Source organism: Mastomys coucha, unplaced genomic scaffold, assembly GCF_008632895.1.
Source record: "Mastomys coucha isolate ucsf_1 unplaced genomic scaffold, UCSF_Mcou_1 pScaffold7, whole genome shotgun sequence".
NCBI classification, from domain to species: domain Eukaryota; kingdom Metazoa; phylum Chordata; class Mammalia; order Rodentia; family Muridae; genus Mastomys; species Mastomys coucha.
Genome location: NW_022196913.1, coordinates 69079469 through 69085965, shown reverse-complemented (window position 1 = coordinate 69085965; position 6497 = coordinate 69079469). Strand labels below are relative to the sequence as shown.

General features: G+C 42.7%; 1 pseudogene; it reads left to right on the top strand.

Moving 5' to 3' along the window:
• Positions 1–1823: 1823 nt before the first annotated feature.
• Positions 1824–6497, top strand: part of LOC116081537 — a 21983-nt pseudogene continuing 17309 nt past the window's right edge.

Here is a 6497-nt window from a genome sequence, read left to right as displayed (position 1 = left end):
CCCTCTCTCTTTCTCTCTCTCTCTGTCTCTCTCTCTGTCTCTCTATTTAATTGGATATTTTCTTTATTTACATTTCAAATGTAATCACCTTGCCCAGTCCCCACCCACAAACCCCCATCCCATCCCTCCTCTACCTGCTTCTATGAGGGTGTCCCCCATCTACCCACCTACCTCCCCCTCCCAGCCCTGGCATTCCCATACACTGGGGCATAGAGAACTCAAAGGATACAGGGCCTTTCTTCCCATTGATTCTGGACAAGGCCATCCTCTGCTCCATATGCAGCTGAAGGCATAGGTCCCTCCATGTGCACTCTTTGGTTGGTGGTTTAGTCCATGGGAGCTCAAGGGGGTCTGGTTGGTTGATATTGTTGTTCTTCCTATGGGGTTGCAAACCCCTTCAAATCCTTCAGTCCTTTCTCTTACTCCTCCATTGGTGACCTGACTGTTTTTCCTTGAATACAAATTCATCATAAGCCTTCTTGTCCTTTTAGTGTAATTATCAAAACACATTATATTTCTTATTGTGCAGCCTTACTATTATGAGGAGTGGTCATATTCTATTCTTCATCTTTATTACATCTTTCTAGCAAAACATCTAAAACCATCTCTCTTTTTTTTTAACTTCCTCTGAACTAGGTATGATTTTCAATGAATGTGATCAGGTATTGAGAGACCTGGGCTACCAGAAACATGCCTTTAATATGCTTATTAATAACCGCTTGGGATACCACAGAGATGTGCCTGACACGAGGAATGCAGAGTGTAGGGGGAAGTATTTCCCGAATGTCCTGCCAGCTGCTAGCATTGTTTTCTGTTTCTACAATGAAGCCTTTTCTGTCTTTTTTTTTTTAAAGACTCCAGAAAAGGGAGTTAGATCTCGTTACGGATGGTCGTGAACCACCTTGTGGTTGCTGGGATTTGAACTCAGGACCTTCGGAAGAACAGTCGGGCTTTTAACCACTGAGCCATCTCTCCAGCCCCTAAAACCATCTCTTAAAACTTTCTTCCTAAGGTTATTTGAATCAAATCAGGAATTCTATAAAATCATTAATTCATCTAAACAGTATTAGTTCATCAGAGTTCATCTTTATGTTGATCTGTAGGAAATTTGCTCAATTAGGTGGTCTAATGCCCAGGAGTCCTTAGGCTATGTAATAGTGACAGGAAAGGAATATCAGTAGCAAGAAGCAATTTTTAGATGAAGTCTCTTTGGACCTTGCTTCTCAGAGCTCACCCATCTTAGGCCATGACAAAACGGGGAGCCACCTCCAAGAAAGTCACCTGCTAGCTTCTGCCTTTACTTGACGACTCCTAACAATTTCTGAAATCACTGACAAATGCCACTGAGGTCTGCTTGCAGGTCATCTGACTGTAGTGCCTTATACTTCAGGGCTCCATACCAATGGCTGGTCATTTGCATCTAAAGATGTACAGGAGATGGAAAGTAGTCAAGGATGCTCTATGTAGTACTTGTTGCTCTGGAGCTGTCCTGGGAATCACAATGCTCCTGTTAGTTCTCTCTCCTGAGTGCTTGGATCAAAGGTGTGTGCCATTTTGACCTATTAAACTTTAATTTGAGAATAAATTTGTTTTCATTAAATAATCAAATGAAATTAAATTTGTGATAAAAACAAAGTCACTCTGGAGGAAAGCTAGATACTCCTAGCTTCAGATTCATGCAGATCCTCATATTTCTGCCTCCCCAGTGCTAAGATTAAAGGTGTACATCTTAACAGTAGGCTTCCTGTGGCAGGTTTTATTCCATGAACTTAGGTTGTTCCTTGTCCTAGCTTTGTGTAGTCTTGGAGAAGTAGGACTGTGACATGGATCAATTCTACCTGTCCAACAAGTATGGTTATAATTTTATTGTTGATCAAAGTGTCTGAGAGGCCTTCACCAGGAGCCATAGGACAAAGAGTAGGTTCTGCTGTTCCTTCTTGGGAGGGAAAAAAAGGATTCAATATCCAATACTTGTCTTGAGGAAGAGCCCTGCAGTCTCTCCTCCTACACACAGAATCACCTCCTGGGCCCATGGCTGAACTCTAACATTTTTTTCCTAAGATAAGTACAATATAAGCAATAATCCCACTTCACACATTCTCCTTTCTTGCCAAGCAAGCTCAGTTGGATACTAATAATACAGGTGCAGATTTGGTGAGTTATATATGTACTACTTGTATTTGAGGATACTTTGACATGATCATTTTCAGTTCACTATATAGGCAAGGGTCATCAGCAGGCTCTTGAGTATGTTTGACCAGGGCATGGGAAATGGCTTGAGAGCATCAGTGGTTGGGAGTGGTGGGAGAGTGGGCCCATGTGGGTACCTATGAGAGGCTCCCCTGGCTGCCACTGAGTAGCTGTGTGTCAATGATTCTACCAGAGATGTTTTGTGGTTTGCCCTGGTGCTGTTTGTATTTTGATGCTAATTCTACTTCCTCAAGAGGGACTGCCCCAATGAGGAGTGGATCACATACTCAGGTGATTTCATGTGAATCTTCTCATTTTAACTGGTCAAATAAACACTAGAGCCTCTTATTGGGCAGTTTAAGGTATAGACATCTAGCAACCACAGTCAAACTGGGTTTATCTGAAAGGCAGGCTGGAAATGAAAAGGTAGGAGGGTGAGAGAAGCATGAAGCCATGACAAAGGTTCTGATCAAGGCTCAAAGTTTAATAATAAGCTTTGTGTTTATAAGGGGAAAAAAACACAAAACCCATCCTCTTCTTCACCTGGAGTATGTTGTAGAGCAAGGTCAGCACAGGCAGCCAAAACAGCTAAGTTCCCATAGGAACCTGCAACTGAAGCCAAGACAGATGTCTCTGTCCAGGTTGATAAGACTTGTCCTGGTGGATGTTCAAGGTCTGCTTAGCTGGCTCAAGGCTGGGAAGGTTACATTAAGGGAAAGGTAGGGCTAGAGGTTTTAGGCAGGAAGAAGTGAGGAAGGAGTAGAGGGAAACTATGAGACAGGGGGTTCAGAGGAGGTGGAAGGAAGATGGAGCAGAACCACACAGTCCAGAGAATCTGCAAGTAGCAAGGGATCTCATAGCTGGGAATAGAGTAGTGTAATGGCACATCTACCCAATTTAAGCATGCAGCTTACAAATAGTGTAACTGAGTTGTGTGTTATTTGGATGGGTTTATTGGGGATGGAAATTTACTGCAACAGAAAGTAGAGTGGGTGAACAGAGGTCTCCACTATCCCCAAGGTGGTGATTCTGGATTTTAGTGTTTTCTATGATGAGAAAAGAGCCTTTATAAACTTTTGTTTAAAACTGAACTAAAGTGAGAACATGTACAGATCCTTCTGATTGAATATCCCTCTGGAACTGAAGCCCTGCTGACACACAAGTAGGTACTAGTTCAGAACTTGTTGGGGGATGAACCTTTGATTATCATTACACTGCTTGACCTGTGCAGAGCACTCTCCACACCCCTATTAAAGAATGCCCACACTATATTGTTGTTCTTTCTATGGACTGCACACTCTTCAGCTCCTTGGGTCCGTTCTCTAGCTTCTTCATTGGGGACCCCACTGGATGGCTGCAAGCCTCTACTTCTGTATAAGTCGGGTGCAGAGCCTCTCAGGAGAAAGCTATATCAGGCTCCTGTCAGCCAGCACTTGCTGGCATCCACAATAGTGTCAGGATTTCATGATTGAATATGGGAGGGATTCCCAGGTGGAGCAGTCTCTGAATTGTTCTTCCTTTAAGCAGCCTCATTTATAATAGTCAGAAACTGGAAACAATCCAGATGTCCCTCAACAGAGGAATGAATACAGAAAATGTGGTACATCTACACAATGGAGTACTACCCAGCTATTAAAAACAATGAATTTATGAAATTCTTAGGGAAAGGGATGGAACTGGAGAATATCATCCTGAGTGTGGTAACCCCATCACAAAAGAACACACATGGTATGCACTCCCTGATAAGTGGATATTAGACCAGAAGATTGGAATACCCAAAGTATAATCCACAAACCACAAGAAACTCAAGAAGAAGGAAGACCAAAGTGTGGATAATTTGTTCTTCCTTAAAAGTGGGAACAAAATACCTATGGAAGGAGTTGCAGAGACAAACTATGGAGCAGAGGGTCAGAGTTCTTATGAGCAGCAGACAAAGCGATCTCAATCATGGTTCAGGGTTATATATTTGGGAAGAACACCAGAAGCCGTGTATAGAACATTAATCTTTGGAAATATAGCCTATATTCCTTTCAGAGATGCTGCCTAAGGAAGTTGCAGTTTCTACATTACACTCCTCGACTGTTTTCATGCAGTAAAGACGGCAATGCAGTAAAGAAGGCGATGCAGTATGGCTTCTTTAATTTCAACTCATTTAACCTTGAGGAATATGAACACTATGAAAAAGCAGAAAATGGAGACTTCAACTGGATAATACCAGAGCGGTTTCTTGCCTTCTGTGGGCCATATTCGAGATCCAGGGTGGAAAGTGGTTACCACCAACATTCTCCTGAGACTTATAATCCATAGTTTAAGAATCACAATGTAACTACCATTATTCGTCTGAATAAAAGGATGTATGATGCTATGGATTTAAGGATGCTGGATTTGATCACCACGATCTTTTCTTTCCAGATGGCAGTACCCCTGCTGAGGCAATTGTCCAAGAATTTCTGGATATTTGTGAAAATGTTGAAGGTGCCATTGCAGTCCATTGCAAAGCTGGCCTTGGTCGAACAGGCACTCTGATAGACGGCTACCTCATGAAGCATTACAGGATGACGGCTGCCGAGAGCATTGCCTGGCTCAGAATCTGTAGACCAGGCTCAGTGATTGGGCCCCAGCAACAGTTTCTGGTCATGAAACAATCAAGCCTATAGCTAGAAGGCGACTATTTCCGTCAAAAGTTAAGAGGGCAGGAAAATGGACCCCTCAGAGAAGCCTTCTCCAAACACCTTTCGGGTGTTGATGTCATTTCGATAAATGGGCTTGAGAATCAAGACAATCAAGGGACTGAGCCGTATCGTGATGATGATGAAGTCAATGGACTGACACGAGGAGAAAGACTTCGGGCCCTGAAAAGCCAGAGACAGCGGAAAGCCAGCGCTCTCCCCCTCACAGTAATTCTTCAGTCCAGTGTTCAGAGCTGTAAAACCCCTGAACCTAACCTTTCTGGCAGTGCAGGCATTACTAAACGAACTACCAGATCTGCTTCGGGGAAAAGCAGTCTTAAAAGTCCAGCCATTTCAAGGACTAAGACAGTCTTACGTTAAAGTAAACAAACAAACAAACAAACAAACCGGTGACCAGCACTCCAGGGAAGACTAGGAAAGGAAAAACCCAAAAGGATTTAGCCAATCGATTTGAGAACCAAGCAGACTCTGCAATGGCCTTAGCTCCTTTCCACATAAGTTCATTCGATGAAGAAAATGTCACTGACCTCTCATCCACTCACTGACTCCCGGGTGTGGTTGAACCGTTTGAGGTCCTGACTTTCCGTTTTGTAATCTCAAGTTGGACAAAAGCTGCTGTTGTAAATTTAGTCTCAGGTGTCAATACCCTGTCCTCTGCCAGCAGAGAGCTGTCTGGTGAGTGTGGTATGTGTGTCCCTGTGATGGTAATCATATTGGCTGCTGGCCTCCAGAAGAGTGGAGGATCTGATGGAGATCCCATAGGTATTTATTTTTTGTTCAGCCTGTGACTCTGACTTGCAGTTTATAAAGATGAAAGAGATGAACATCCCTCCAGTGGTACCTTCCATCTTAAGGTATGATTTGGTACTGTCAGCTTCACTTTCCTCTTATTAATGCTGTTGTGATGTTCACTGTGTGAAGTACCCAAGGTGCTTGTTTTTCACCAAAGAGTGCTTTATTAGCAATCTATGAACACTGCATTTAAACGCTGTTGTATGTTGTTGTGGTTACTGAAAACCTGCTAGAGAATGTTGATGAGTGCATCGGAAGGAACCCTTTCTCAGTTAACTGGTTCCTACAAATCGTTCCTTGTGTCATTTAAGATGATTTCAAAGCTGGGATGTTGTTGTGTTGCTCAGTCACATTATAGTTGTGTTTACTCCATTACATTAACACCAAACATCAACCCTAGCATTTTTCTTTGGAAAAGCATCCTAAATAATGGTGACTTTAACAACAAAATTGTGAGCCTTGCAGTAGTGGTGCCTGCCTTTAGTCTCAGCATTGGGAGGCAGAGGCAGGTGGATCTCTAAGTTGGAGGTCAGCCAATGATACACAAGGAACTCCTGTCTCAAAAACAAAACAAAACAAAACAAAAAAAAACCTCCAAAATCTCAAAATTGTTAACCCTTTGTAGAGTCTTTCTCTGTAATGCTGTGAAGTTTTTTTTCTTGTGATTCACAGTTTTGTTTTAGTGACAATCACTTGCTTCTGGAGTTAGGCTGTTTGTGTAAGAGAACTCACTGTTGCTTTTGATTAGGAAATATGACTAGAAACTGCAGTGTGCCTTTTCTCTTCACCCTACTGGAAGCCAGCAACACCCATACCATGAAGCAA